The sequence below is a fragment of the Hypomesus nipponensis genome, chromosome 7 (genome assembly GCF_054491055.1).
Source record: "Hypomesus nipponensis isolate SF chromosome 7, ASM5449105v1, whole genome shotgun sequence".
Taxonomy (NCBI): domain Eukaryota; kingdom Metazoa; phylum Chordata; class Actinopteri; order Osmeriformes; family Osmeridae; genus Hypomesus; species Hypomesus nipponensis.
In genome coordinates, this window is record NC_140367.1 from 15,060,392 (window position 1) to 15,073,751 (window position 13,360).

At 48.3% G+C, this 13,360-nt stretch overlaps 18 non-coding genes across 18 annotated transcripts; all 18 read right to left on the reverse strand.

Annotated features, from left to right (window-relative positions):
- Window positions 1-602: 602 nt before the first annotated feature.
- Window positions 603-675, reverse strand: trnaf-gaa (transfer RNA phenylalanine (anticodon GAA)). Its single transcript has one exon. It is a non-coding gene; the product is annotated as a tRNA-Phe (tRNA).
- Window positions 676-988: 313 nt separating this feature from the next.
- trnaf-gaa (transfer RNA phenylalanine (anticodon GAA)) lies at window positions 989-1,061 on the reverse strand. Its single transcript has one exon. It is a non-coding gene; the product is annotated as a tRNA-Phe (tRNA).
- A 318-nt stretch (window positions 1,062-1,379) lies between these two features.
- On the reverse strand, window positions 1,380-1,452 carry trnaf-gaa (transfer RNA phenylalanine (anticodon GAA)). The gene has a single exon. It is a non-coding gene; the product is annotated as a tRNA-Phe (tRNA).
- A 715-nt stretch (window positions 1,453-2,167) lies between these two features.
- trnaf-gaa (transfer RNA phenylalanine (anticodon GAA)) lies at window positions 2,168-2,240 on the reverse strand. The gene has a single exon. It is a non-coding gene; the product is annotated as a tRNA-Phe (tRNA).
- Window positions 2,241-2,553: 313 nt separating this feature from the next.
- trnaf-gaa (transfer RNA phenylalanine (anticodon GAA)) lies at window positions 2,554-2,626 on the reverse strand. Its single transcript has one exon. It is a non-coding gene; the product is annotated as a tRNA-Phe (tRNA).
- Window positions 2,627-2,939: 313 nt separating this feature from the next.
- trnaf-gaa (transfer RNA phenylalanine (anticodon GAA)) lies at window positions 2,940-3,012 on the reverse strand. The gene has a single exon. It is a non-coding gene; the product is annotated as a tRNA-Phe (tRNA).
- Window positions 3,013-3,330: 318 nt separating this feature from the next.
- On the reverse strand, window positions 3,331-3,403 carry trnaf-gaa (transfer RNA phenylalanine (anticodon GAA)). The gene has a single exon. It is a non-coding gene; the product is annotated as a tRNA-Phe (tRNA).
- A 715-nt stretch (window positions 3,404-4,118) lies between these two features.
- trnaf-gaa (transfer RNA phenylalanine (anticodon GAA)) lies at window positions 4,119-4,191 on the reverse strand. The gene has a single exon. It is a non-coding gene; the product is annotated as a tRNA-Phe (tRNA).
- A 313-nt stretch (window positions 4,192-4,504) lies between these two features.
- Window positions 4,505-4,577, reverse strand: trnaf-gaa (transfer RNA phenylalanine (anticodon GAA)). Its single transcript has one exon. It is a non-coding gene; the product is annotated as a tRNA-Phe (tRNA).
- A 1,484-nt stretch (window positions 4,578-6,061) lies between these two features.
- Window positions 6,062-6,134, reverse strand: trnaf-gaa (transfer RNA phenylalanine (anticodon GAA)). The gene has a single exon. It is a non-coding gene; the product is annotated as a tRNA-Phe (tRNA).
- A 313-nt stretch (window positions 6,135-6,447) lies between these two features.
- On the reverse strand, window positions 6,448-6,520 carry trnaf-gaa (transfer RNA phenylalanine (anticodon GAA)). The gene has a single exon. It is a non-coding gene; the product is annotated as a tRNA-Phe (tRNA).
- Window positions 6,521-8,004: 1,484 nt separating this feature from the next.
- trnaf-gaa (transfer RNA phenylalanine (anticodon GAA)) lies at window positions 8,005-8,077 on the reverse strand. Its single transcript has one exon. It is a non-coding gene; the product is annotated as a tRNA-Phe (tRNA).
- Window positions 8,078-8,390: 313 nt separating this feature from the next.
- On the reverse strand, window positions 8,391-8,463 carry trnaf-gaa (transfer RNA phenylalanine (anticodon GAA)). Its single transcript has one exon. It is a non-coding gene; the product is annotated as a tRNA-Phe (tRNA).
- A 1,094-nt stretch (window positions 8,464-9,557) lies between these two features.
- On the reverse strand, window positions 9,558-9,630 carry trnaf-gaa (transfer RNA phenylalanine (anticodon GAA)). Its single transcript has one exon. It is a non-coding gene; the product is annotated as a tRNA-Phe (tRNA).
- A 313-nt stretch (window positions 9,631-9,943) lies between these two features.
- trnaf-gaa (transfer RNA phenylalanine (anticodon GAA)) lies at window positions 9,944-10,016 on the reverse strand. The gene has a single exon. It is a non-coding gene; the product is annotated as a tRNA-Phe (tRNA).
- Window positions 10,017-11,894: 1,878 nt separating this feature from the next.
- On the reverse strand, window positions 11,895-11,967 carry trnaf-gaa (transfer RNA phenylalanine (anticodon GAA)). The gene has a single exon. It is a non-coding gene; the product is annotated as a tRNA-Phe (tRNA).
- Window positions 11,968-12,284: 317 nt separating this feature from the next.
- On the reverse strand, window positions 12,285-12,357 carry trnaf-gaa (transfer RNA phenylalanine (anticodon GAA)). Its single transcript has one exon. It is a non-coding gene; the product is annotated as a tRNA-Phe (tRNA).
- Window positions 12,358-13,060: 703 nt separating this feature from the next.
- On the reverse strand, window positions 13,061-13,133 carry trnaf-gaa (transfer RNA phenylalanine (anticodon GAA)). Its single transcript has one exon. It is a non-coding gene; the product is annotated as a tRNA-Phe (tRNA).
- Between the last annotated feature and the right edge of the window lie 227 nt (window positions 13,134-13,360).

The following is a 13,360-nucleotide window of genomic DNA, read 5'->3' on the forward strand; positions in this document are numbered from 1 at the left end:
ATCATCCAATGATGGAGGGGAAACACGGCCTACTGGTGCACTTCGCTGCGCTATCAGCTCCGATATTTAAAAGCGACAAGTTTATGCAGCAGGTCCCGTGTCACGCCTTTCTCTGACCAGTCAGTGGTCAGCAGTGTTTTGGCGTGACCTTTGAGAAAATGCACCGTCAATCACTTCCTTGAGTAGACTATACTCTGGAAACACCAAAGCCTCGCCGAAACCCGGGATTGAACGAGGGACCTTTAGATCTTCAGTCTAACGCTCTCCTAACTGAGCTATTTCGGCACATAGTCAACAGTCTGCAGTAGCTTGTCCAAGCCTTGCCACAGACGCGGGCAAGAAAGAAAAGCATGTCCAAAAAGCTGTTAATGGAGTTTTGCGAGTTGCCATATCATCCAATGATGGAGGGGAAACACAGCCTACTGGTGCACTTCGCTGCGCTATCAGCTCCGATATTTAAAAGCGACAAGTTTATGCAGCAGGTCCCGTGTCACGCCTTTCTCTGACCAGTCAGTGGTCAGCAGTGTTTTGGCGTGACCTTTGAGAAAATGCACCGTCAACCACTTCCTTGAGTAGACTGTACTTTGAAAACACCAAATACTTGCCGAAACCCGGGATCGAACCAGGGACCTTTAGATCTTCAGTCTAACACTCTCCCAACTGAGCTATTTCGGCACAGAACAGGCTGTGGTAGCTTGTCCAATCCGTACCACAGACGCGGGCAAGAAAGAAAAACATGTCCAAAAAGCTGTTAATGGAGTTTTGCGAGTTGCCCTATCATTTAATGATGGAGGGGAAACACAGCCTACTGGTGCACTTCGCTGCGCTATCAGCTCCGATATTTAAAAGCGACAAGTTTATGCAGCAGGTCCCGTGTCGCGCCTTTCTCTGACCAGTCAATGGTCAGCAGTGTTTTGGCGTGACTTTTGAGAAAATGCACCGTCAACCACTTCCTTGAGTAGAGTGTACTTTGGAAACACCAAACCCTTGCCGAAACCCGGGATCGAACCAGGGACCTTTAGATCTTCAGTCTAACGCTCTCCCAACTGAGCTATTTCGGCACAAAGTCAACAAGCTGCAGTAGCATGTCCAAGCCTTGCCACAGACGCGAGCAAGAAAGAAAAACATGTCCAAAAAAGCTGTTAATGGAGTTTTGCGAGTTGCCATATCATCCAATGATGGAGGGGAAACACGGCCTACTGGTGCACTTCGCTGCGCTATCAGCTCCGATATTTAAAAGCGACAAGTTTATGCAGCAGATCCCGTGTCACGCCTTTCTCTGACCAGTCAGTGGTCAGCAGTGTTTTGGCGTGACCTTTGAGAAAATGCACCGTCAATCACTTCCTTGAGTAGTCTATACTCTGGAAACACCAAACCCTTGCCGAAACCCGGGATCGAACCAGGGACCTTTAGATCTTCAGTCTAACGCTCTCCCAACTGAGCTATTTCGGCACAAAGTCAACAGGCTGGTAGCAACAGGTAGCATGTCCAAGCCTTGCCACAGACGCGAGCAAGAAAGAAAAACATGTCCAAAAAGCTGTTAATGGAGTTTTGCGAGTTGCCCTATCATTTAATGATGGAGGGGAAACACAGCCTACTGGTGCACTTCGCTGCGCTATCAGCTCCGATATTTAAAAGCGACAAGTTTATGCAGCAGGTCCCGTGTCGCGCCTTTCTCTGACCAGTCAGTGGTCAGCAGTGTTTTGGCGTGACTTTTGAGAAAATGCACCGTCAACCACTTCCTTGAGTAGATTGTACTTTAGAAACACCAAACCCTTGCCGAAACCCGGGAGTGAACCAGGGACCTTTAGATCTTCAGTCTAACACTCTCCCAACTGAGCTAATTCGGCACAAAGTCAACAGGCTGCAGTAGCATGTCCAAGCCTTGCCACAGACGCGAGCAAGAAAGAAAAACATGTCCAAAAAGCTGTTAATGGAGTTTTGCGAGTTGTCATATCATCCAATGATGGAGGGGAAACACGGCCTACTGGTGCACTTCGCTGCGCTATCAGCTCCGATATTTAAAAGCGACAAGTTTATGCAGCAGGTCCCGTGTCACGCCTTTCTCTGACCAGTCAGTGGTCAGCAGTGTTTTGGCGTGACCTTTGAGAAAATGCACCGTCAACCACTTCCTTGAGTAGACTGTACTTTGGAAACACCAAATCCTTGCCGAAACCCGGGATCGAACCAGGGACCTTTAGATCTTCAGTCTAACACTCTCCCAACTGAGCTATTTCGGCACAGAATAGGCTGTGGTAGCTTGTCCAATCCGTGCCACAGACGCGGGCAAGAAAGAAAAACATGTCCAAAAAGCTGTTAATGGAGTTTTGCGAGTTGCCCTATCATTTAATGATGGAGGGGAAACACAGCCTACTGGTGCACTTCGCTGCGCTATCAGCTCCGATATTTAAAAGCGACAAGTTTATGCAGCAGGTCCCGTGTCACGCCTTTCTCTGACCAGTCAGTGGTCAGCAGTGTTTTGGCGTGACCTTTGAGAAAATGCACCGTCAACCACTTCCTTGAGTAGACTGTACTTTGAAAACACCAAATACTTGCCGAAACCCGGGATCGAACCAGGGACCTTTAGATCTTCAGTCTAACACTCTCCCAACTGAGCTATTTCGGCACAGAACAGGCTGTGGTAGCTTGTCCAATCCGTACCACAGACGCGGGCAAGAAAGAAAAACATGTCCAAAAAGCTGTTAATGGAGTTTTGCGAGTTGCCCTATCATTTAATGATGGAGGGGAAACACAGCCTACTGGTGCACTTCGCTGCGCTATCAGCTCCGATATTTAAAAGCGACAAGTTTATGCAGCAGGTCCCGTGTCGCGCCTTTCTCTGACCAGTCAATGGTCAGCAGTGTTTTGGCGTGACTTTTGAGAAAATGCACCGTCAACCACTTCCTTGAGTAGAGTGTACTTTGGAAACACCAAACCCTTGCCGAAACCCGGGATCGAACCAGGGACCTTTAGATCTTCAGTCTAACGCTCTCCCAACTGAGCTATTTCGGCACAAAGTCAACAAGCTGCAGTAGCATGTCCAAGCCTTGCCACAGACGCGAGCAAGAAAGAAAAACATGTCCAAAAAAGCTGTTAATGGAGTTTTGCGAGTTGCCATATCATCCAATGATGGAGGGGAAACACGGCCTACTGGTGCACTTCGCTGCGCTATCAGCTCCGATATTTAAAAGCGACAAGTTTATGCAGCAGATCCCGTGTCACGCCTTTCTCTGACCAGTCAGTGGTCAGCAGTGTTTTGGCGTGACCTTTGAGAAAATGCACCGTCAATCACTTCCTTGAGTAGTCTATACTCTGGAAACACCAAACCCTTGCCGAAACCCGGGATCGAACCAGGGACCTTTAGATCTTCAGTCTAACGCTCTCCCAACTGAGCTATTTCGGCACAAAGTCAACAGGCTGGTAGCAACAGGTAGCATGTCCAAGCCTTGCCACAGACGCGAGCAAGAAAGAAAAACATGTCCAAAAAGCTGTTAATGGAGTTTTGCGAGTTGCCCTATCATTTAATGATGGAGGGGAAACACAGCCTACTGGTGCACTTCGCTGCGCTATCAGCTCCGATATTTAAAAGCGACAAGTTTATGCAGCAGGTCCCGTGTCGCGCCTTTCTCTGACCAGTCAGTGGTCAGCAGTGTTTTGGCGTGACTTTTGAGAAAATGCACCGTCAACCACTTCCTTGAGTAGATTGTACTTTAGAAACACCAAACCCTTGCCGAAACCCGGGAGTGAACCAGGGACCTTTAGATCTTCAGTCTAACACTCTCCCAACTGAGCTAATTCGGCACAAAGTCAACAGGCTGCAGTAGCATGTCCAAGCCTTGCCACAGACGCGAGCAAGAAAGAAAAACATGTCCAAAAAGCTGTTAATGGAGTTTTGCGAGTTGTCATATCATCCAATGATGGAGGGGAAACACGGCCTACTGGTGCACTTCGCTGCGCTATCAGCTCCGATATTTAAAAGCGACAAGTTTATGCAGCAGGTCCCTTGTCACGCCTTTCTCTGACCAGTCAGTGGTCAGCAGTGTTTTGGCGTGACCTTTGAGAAAATGCACCGTCAACCACTTCCTTGAGTAGACTGTACTTTGGAAACACCAAATCCTTGCCGAAACCCGGGATCGAACCAGGGACCTTTAGATCTTCAGTCTAACACTCTCCCAACTGAGCTATTTCGGCACAGAATAGGCTGTGGTAGCTTGTCCAATCCGTGCCACAGACGCGGGCAAGAAAGAAAAACATGTCCAAAAAGCTGTTAATGGAGTTTTGCGAGTTGCCCTATCATTTAATGATGGAGGGGAAACACAGCCTACTGGTGCACTTCGCTGCGCTATCAGCTCCGATATTTAAAAGCGACAAGTTTATGCAGCAGGTCCCGTGTCGCGCCTTTCTCTGACCAGTCAATGGTCAGCAGTGTTTTGGCGTGACTTTTGAGAAAATGCACCGTTAACCACTTCCTTGAGTAGAGTGTACTTTGGAAACACCAAACCCTTGCCGAAACCCGGGATCAAACCAGGGACCTTTAGATCTTCAGTCTAACGCTCTACCAACTGAGCTATTTCGGCACAAAGGCAACAGGCTGCAGTAGCATGTCCAAGCCTTGCCACAGACGCGAGCAAGAAAGAAAAACATGTCCAAAAAGCTGTTAATGGAGTTTTGCGAGTTGCCATATCATCCAATGATGGAGGGGAAACACAGCCTACTGGTGCACTTCGCTGCGCTATCAGCTCCGATATTTAAAAGCGACAAGTTTATGCAGCAGGTCCCGTGTCACGCCTTTCTCTGACCAGTCAGTGGTCAGCAGTGTTTTGGCGTGACCTTTGAGAAAATGCACCGTCAATCACTTCCTTGAGTAGACTATACTCTGGAAACACCAAACCCTTGCCGAAACCCGGGATCGAACCAGGGACCTTTAGATCTTCAGTCTAACGCTTTCCCAACTGAGCTATTTCGGCACAAAGTCAACAGGCTGCAGTAGCATGTCCAAGCCTTGCCACAGACGCGAGCAAGAAAGAAAAAAATGTCCAAAAAGCTGTTAATGGAGTTTTGCGAGTTGCCATATCATCCAATGATGGAGGGGAAACACAGCCTACTGGTGCACTTCGCTGCGCTATCAGCTCCGATATTTAAAAGCGACAAGTTTATGCAGCAGGTCCCGTGTCACGCCCTTTCTCTGACCAGTCAGTGGTCAGCAGTGTTTTGGCGTGACCTTTGAGAAAATAAACCGTCAACAACTTCCTTGAGTAGACTTTACTTTGGAAACACCAAACCCTTGCCGAAACCCGGGATTGAACCAGGGACCTTTAGATCTTCAGTCTAACACTCTCCCAACTGAGCTATTTCGGCACAGAACAGGCTGCAGTAGCATGTCCAAGCCTCGCCACAGACGCGAGCAAGAAAGAAAAACATGTCCAAAAAGCTGTTAATGGAGTTTTGCGAGTTGCCCTATCATTTAATGATGGAGGGGAAACACAGCCTATTGGTGCACTTCGCTGCGCTATCACCTCCAATATTTAAAAGCGAAAAGTTTATGCAGCAGGTCCCGTGTTGCGCCTTTCTCTGACCAGTCAATGGTCAGCAGTGTTTTGGCGTGACTTTTGAGAAAATGCACCGTCAACCACTTCCTTGAGTAGAGTGTACTTTGGAAACACCAAACCCTTGCCTAAACCCGGGATCGAACCAGGGACCTTTAGATCTTCAGTCTAACGCTCTCCCAACTGAGCTATTTCGGCACAAAGTCAACAGGCTGCAGTAGCATGTCCAAGCCTTGCCACAGACGCGAGCAAGAAAGAAAAACATGTCCAAAAAGCTGTTAATGGAGTTTTGCGAGTTGCCATATCATCCAATGATGGAGGGGAAACACAGCCTACTGGTGCACTTCGCTGCGCTATCAGCTCCGATATTTAAAAGCGACAAGTTTATGCAGCAGGTCCCGTGTCACGCCTTTCTCTGACCAGTCAGTGGTCAGCAGTGTTTTGGCGTGACCTTTGAGAAAATGCACCGTCAACCACTTCCTTGAGTAGACTGTACTTTGAAAACACCAAATACTTGCCGAAACCCGGGATCGAACCAGGGACCTTTAGATCTTCAGTCTAACACTCTCCCAACTGAGCTATTTCGGCACAGAACAGGCTGTGGTAGCTTGTCCAATCCGTACCACAGACGCGGGCAAGAAAGAAAAACATGTCCAAAAAGCTGTTAATGGAGTTTTGCGAGTTGCCCTATCATTTAATGATGGAGGGGAAACACAGCCTACTGGTGCACTTCGCTGCGCTATCAGCTCCGATATTTAAAAGCGACAAGTTTATGCAGCAGGTCCCGTGTCGCGCCTTTCTCTGACCAGTCAATGGTCAGCAGTGTTTTGGCGTGACTTTTGAGAAAATGCACCGTCAACCACTTCCTTGAGTAGAGTGTACTTTGGAAACACCAAACCCTTGCCGAAACCCGGGATCGAACCAGGGACCTTTAGATCTTCAGTCTAACGCTCTCCCAACTGAGCTATTTCGGCACAAAGTCAACAGGCTGCAGTAGCATGTCCAAGCCTTGCCACAGACGCGAGCAAGAAAGAAAAACATGTCCAAAAAGCTGTTAATGGAGTTTTGCGAGTTGCCATATCATCCAATGATGGAGGGGAAACACAGCCTACTGGTGCACTTCGCTGCGCTATCAGCTCCGATATTTAAAAGCGACAAGTTTATGCAGCAGGTCCCGTGTCACGCCTTTCTCTGACCAGTCAGTGGTCAGCAGTGTTTTGGCGTGACCTTTGAGAAAATGCACCGTCAACCACTTCCTTGAGTAGACTTTACTTTGGAAACACCAAACCCTTGCCGAAACCCGGGATTGAACCAGGGACCTTTAGATCTTCAGTCTAACACTCTCCCAACTGAGCTATTTCGGCACAGAACAGGCTGCAGTAGCATGTCCAAGCCTTGCCACAGACGCGAGCAAGAAAGAAAAACATGTCCAAAAAAGCTGTTAATGGAGTTTTGCGAGTTGCCATATCATCCAATGATGGAGGGGAAACACGGCCTACTGGTGCACTTCGCTGCGCTATCAGCTCCGATATTTAAAAGCGACAAGTTTATGCAGCAGGTCCCGTGTCACGCCTTTCTCTGACCAGTCAGTGGTCAGCAGTGTTTTGGCGTGACCTTTGAGAAAATGCACCGTCAATCACTTCCTTGAGTAGACTATACTCTGGAAACACCAAAGCCTCGCCGAAACCCGGGATTGAACGAGGGACCTTTAGATCTTCAGTCTAACGCTCTCCTAACTGAGCTATTTCGGCACATAGTCAACAGTCTGCAGTAGCTTGTCCAAGCCTTGCCACAGACGCGGGCAAGAAAGAAAAGCATGTCCAAAAAGCTGTTAATGGAGTTTTGCGAGTTGCCATATCATCCAATGATGGAGGGGAAACACAGCCTACTGGTGCACTTCGCTGCGCTATCAGCTCCGATATTTAAAAGCGACAAGTTTATGCAGCAGGTCCCGTGTCACGCCTTTCTCTGACCAGTCAGTGGTCAGCAGTGTTTTGGCTTGACCTTTGAGAAAATGCACCGTCAATCACTTCCTTGAGTAGACTATACTCTGGAAACACCAAAGCCTCGCCGAAACCCGGGATTGAACCAGGGACCTTTAGATCTTCAGTCTAACGCTCTCCTAACTGAGCTATTTCGGCACATAGTCAACAGTCTGCAGTAGCTTGTCCAAGCCTTGCCACAGACGCGGGCAAGAAAGAAAAGCATGTCCAAAAAGCTGTTAATGGAGTTTTGCGAGTTGCCATATCATCCAATGATGGAGGGGAAACACAGCCTACTGGTGCACTTCGCTGCGCTATCAGCTCCGATATTTAAAAGCGACAAGTTTATGCAGCAGGTCCCGTGTCACGCCTTTCTCTGACCAGTCAGTGGTCAGCAGTGTTTTGGCGTGACCTTTGAGAAAATGCACCGTCAACCACTTCCTTGAGTAGACTGTACTTTGAAAACACCAAATACTTGCCGAAACCCGGGATCGAACCAGGGACCTTTAGATCTTCAGTCTAACACTCTCCCAACTGAGCTATTTCGGCACAGAACAGGCTGTGGTAGCTTGTCCAATCCGTACCACAGACGCGGGCAAGAAAGAAAAACATGTCCAAAAAGCTGTTAATGGAGTTTTGCGAGTTGCCCTATCATTTAATGATGGAGGGGAAACACAGCCTACTGGTGCACTTCGCTGCGCTATCAGCTCCGATATTTAAAAGCGACAAGTTTATGCAGCAGGTCCCGTGTCGCGCCTTTCTCTGACCAGTCAATGGTCAGCAGTGTTTTGGCGTGACTTTTGAGAAAATGCACCGTCAACCACTTCCTTGAGTAGAGTGTACTTTGGAAACACCAAACCCTTGCCGAAACCCGGGATCGAACCAGGGACCTTTAGATCTTCAGTCTAACGCTCTCCCAACTGAGCTATTTCGGCACAAAGTCAACAGGCTGCAGTAGCATGTCCAAGCCTTGCCACAGACGCGAGCAAGAAAGAAAAACATGTCCAAAAAGCTGTTAATGGAGTTTTGCGAGTTGCCATATCATCCAATGATGGAGGGGAAACACAGCCTACTGGTGCACTTCGCTGCGCTATCAGCTCCGATATTTAAAAGCGACAAGTTTATGCAGCAGGTCCCGTGTCACGCCTTTCTCTGACCAGTCAGTGGTCAGCAGTGTTTTGGCGTGACCTTTGAGAAAATGCACCGTCAACCACTTCCTTGAGTAGACTTTACTTTGGAAACACCAAACCCTTGCCGAAACCCGGGATTGAACCAGGGACCTTTAGATCTTCAGTCTAACACTCTCCCAACTGAGCTATTTCGGCACAGAACAGGCTGCAGTAGCATGTCCAAGCCTTGCCACAGACGCGAGCAAGAAAGAAAAACATGTCCAAAAAAGCTGTTAATGGAGTTTTGCGAGTTGCCATATCATCCAATGATGGAGGGGAAACACGGCCTACTGGTGCACTTCGCTGCGCTATCAGCTCCGATATTTAAAAGCGACAAGTTTATGCAGCAGGTCCCGTGTCACGCCTTTCTCTGACCAGTCAGTGGTCAGCAGTGTTTTGGCGTGACCTTTGAGAAAATGCACCGTCAATCACTTCCTTGAGTAGACTATACTCTGGAAACACCAAAGCCTCGCCGAAACCCGGGATTGAACGAGGGACCTTTAGATCTTCAGTCTAACGCTCTCCTAACTGAGCTATTTCGGCACATAGTCAACAGTCTGCAGTAGCTTGTCCAAGCCTTGCCACAGACGCGGGCAAGAAAGAAAAGCATGTCCAAAAAGCTGTTAATGGAGTTTTGCGAGTTGCCATATCATCCAATGATGGAGGGGAAACACAGCCTACTGGTGCACTTCGCTGCGCTATCAGCTCCGATATTTAAAAGCGACAAGTTTATGCAGCAGGTCCCGTGTCACGCCTTTCTCTGACCAGTCAGTGGTCAGCAGTGTTTTGGCGTGACCTTTGAGAAAATGCACCGTCAACCACTTCCTTGAGTAGACTGTACTTTGAAAACACCAAATACTTGCCGAAACCCGGGATCGAACCAGGGACCTTTAGATCTTCAGTCTAACACTCTCCCAACTGAGCTATTTCGGCACAGAACAGGCTGTGGTAGCTTGTCCAATCCGTACCACAGACGCGGGCAAGAAAGAAAAACATGTCCAAAAAGCTGTTAATGGAGTTTTGCGAGTTGCCCTATCATTTAATGATGGAGGGGAAACACAGCCTACTGGTGCACTTCGCTGCGCTATCAGCTCCGATATTTAAAAGCGACAAGTTTATGCAGCAGGTCCCGTGTCGCGCCTTTCTCTGACCAGTCAATGGTCAGCAGTGTTTTGGCGTGACCTTTGAGAAAATGCACCGTCAATCACTTCCTTGAGTAGTCTATACTCTGGAAACACCAAACCCTTGCCGAAACCCGGGATCGAACCAGGGACCTTTAGATCTTCAGTCTAACGCTCTCCCAACTGAGCTATTTCGGCACAAAGTCAACAGGCTGGTAGCAACAGGTAGCATGTCCAAGCCTTGCCACAGACGCGAGCAAGAAAGAAAAACATGTCCAAAAAGCTGTTAATGGAGTTTTGCGAGTTGCCCTATCATTTAATGATGGAGGGGAAACACAGCCTACTGGTGCACTTCGCTGCGCTATCAGCTCCGATATTTAAAAGCGACAAGTTTATGCAGCAGGTCCCGTGTCGCGCCTTTCTCTGACCAGTCAGTGGTCAGCAGTGTTTTGGCGTGACTTTTGAGAAAATGCACCGTCAACCACTTCCTTGAGTAGATTGTACTTTAGAAACACCAAACCCTTGCCGAAACCCGGGAGTGAACCAGGGACCTTTAGATCTTCAGTCTAACACTCTCCCAACTGAGCTATTTCGGCACAGAATAGGCTGTGGTAGCTTGTCCAATCCGTGCCACAGACGCGGGCAAGAAAGAAAAACATGTCCAAAAAGCTGTTAATGGAGTTTTGCGAGTTGCCCTATCATTTAATGATGGAGGGGAAACACAGCCTACTGGTGCACTTCGCTGCGCTATCAGCTCCGATATTTAAAAGCGACAAGTTTATGCAGCAGGTCCCGTGTCGCGCCTTTCTCTGACCAGTCAATGGTCAGCAGTGTTTTGGCGTGACTTTTGAGAAAATGCACCGTTAACCACTTCCTTGAGTAGAGTGTACTTTGGAAACACCAAACCCTTGCCGAAACCCGGGATCAAACGAGGGACCTTTAGATCTTCAGTCTAACGCTCTACCAACTGAGCTATTTCGGCACAAAGGCAACAGGCTGCAGTAGCATGTCCAAGCCTTGCCACAGACGCGAGCAAGAAAGAAAAACATGTCCAAAAAGCTGTTAATGGAGTTTTGCGAGTTGCCATATCATCCAATGATGGAGGGGAAACACAGCCTACTGGTGCACTTCACTGCGCTATCAGCTCCGATATTTAAAAGCGACAAGTTTATGCAGCAGGTCCCGTGTCACGCCTTTCTCTGACCAGTCAGTGGTCAGCAGTGTTTTGGCGTGACCTTTGAGAAAATGCACCGTCAACCACTTCCTTGAGTAGACTTTACTTTGGAAACACCAAACCCTTGCCGAAACCCGGGATTGAACCAGGGACCTTTAGATCTTCAGTCTAACACTCTCCCAACTGAGCTATTTCGGCACAGAACAGGCTGCAGTAGCATGTCCAAGCCTCGCCACAGACGCGAGCAATAAAGAAAAACATGTCCAAAAAGCTGTTAATGGAGTTTTGCGAGTTGCCCTATCATTTAATGATGGAGGGGAAACACAGCCTATTGGTGCACTTCGCTGCGCTATCAGCTCCGATATTTAAAAGCGACAAGTTTATGCAGCAGGTCCCGTGTTGCGCCTTTCTCTGACCAGTCAATGGTCAGCAGTGTTTTGGCGTGACTTTTGAGAAAATGCACCGTCAACCACTTCCTTGAGTAGAGTGTACTTTGGAAACACCAAACCCTTGCCGAAACCCGGGATCGAACCAGGGACCTTTAGATCTTCAGTCTAACGCCCTTCCCAACTGAGCTATTTCGGCACAAAGTCAACAGGCTGCAGTAGCATGTCCAAGCCTTGCCACAGACGCGAGCAAGAAAGAAAAACATGTCCAAAAAGCTGTTAATGGAGTTTTGCGAGTTGCCATATCATCCAATGATGGAGGGGAAACACAGCCTACTGGTGCACTTCGCTGCGCTATCAGCTCCGATATTTAAAAGCGACAAGTTTATGCAGCAGGTCCCGTGTCACGCCTTTCTCTGACCAGTCAGTGGTCAGCAGTGTTTTGGCGTGACTTTTGAGAAAATGCACCGTCAACCACTTCCTTGAGTAGAGTGTACTTTGGAAACACCAAACCCTTGCCGAAACCCGGGATCGAACCAGGGACCTTTAGATCTTCAGTCTAACGCTCTCCCAACTGAGCTATTTCGGCACAAAGTCAACAGGCTGTAGTAGCATGTCCAAGCCTTGCCACAGACGCCAGCAAGAAAGAAAAACATGTCCAAAAAGCTGTTAATGGAGTTTTGCGAGTTGCCATATCATCCAATGATGGAGGGGAAACACAGCCTATTGGTGCACTTTGCTGCGCTATCAGCTCCGATATTTAAAAGCGACAAGTTTATGCAGCAGGTCCCGTGTCACGCCTTTCTCTGACCAGTCAGTGGTCAGCAGTGTTTTGGCGTGACCTTTGAGAAAATGCACCGTCAATCACTTCCTTGAGTAGACTATACTCTGGAAACACCAAACCCTTGCCGAAACCCGGGATCGAACCAGGGACCTTTAGATCTTCAGTCTAACGCTCTCCCAACTGAGCTATTTCGGCACAAAGTCAACAGGCTGCAGTAGCATGTCCAAGCCTTGCCACAGACGCGAGCAAGAAAGAAAAAAATGTCCAAAAAGCTGTTAATGGAGTTTTGCGAGTTGCCATATCATCCAATGATGGAGGGGAAACACAGCCTACTGGTGCACTTCGCTGCGCTATCAGCTCCGATATTTAAAAGCGACAAGTTTATGCAGCAGGTCCCGTGTCACGCCTTTCTCTGACCAGTCAGTGGTCAGCAGTGTTTTGGCGTGACCTTTGAGAAAATGCACCGTCAACCACTTCCTTGAGTAGACTTTACTTTGGAAACACCAAACCCTTGCCGAAACCCGGGATTGAACCAGGGACCTTTAGATCTTCAGTCTAACACTCTCCCAACTGAGCTATTTCGGCACAGAACAGGCTGCAGTAGCATGTCCAAGCCTCGCCACAGACGCGAGCAATAAAGAAAAACATGTCCAAAAAGCTGTTAATGGAGTTTTGCGAGTTGCCCTATCATTTAATGATGGAGGGGAAACACAGCCTATTGGTGCACTTCGCTGCGCTATCAGCTCCAATATTTAAAAGCGACAAGTTTATGCAGCAGGTCCCGTGTTGCGCCTTTCTCTGACCAGTCAATGGTCAGCAGTGTTTTGGCGTGACTTTTGAGAAAATGCACCGTCAACCACTTCCTTGAGTAGAGTGTACTTTGGAAACACCAAACCCTTGCCGAAACCCGGGATCGAACCAGGGACCTTTAGATCTTCAGTCTAACGCTCTCCCAACTGAGCTATTTCGGCACAAAGTCAACAGGCTGCAGTAGCATGTCCAAGCCTTGCCACAGACGCGAGCAAGAAAGAAAAACATGTCCAAAAAGCTGTTAATGGAGTTTTGCGAGTTGCCATATCATCCAATGATGGAGGGGAAACACAGCCTACTGGTGCACTTCGCTGCGCTATCAGCTCCGATATTTAAAAGCGACAAGTTTATGCAGCAGGTCCCGTGTCACGCCTTTCTCTGACCAGTC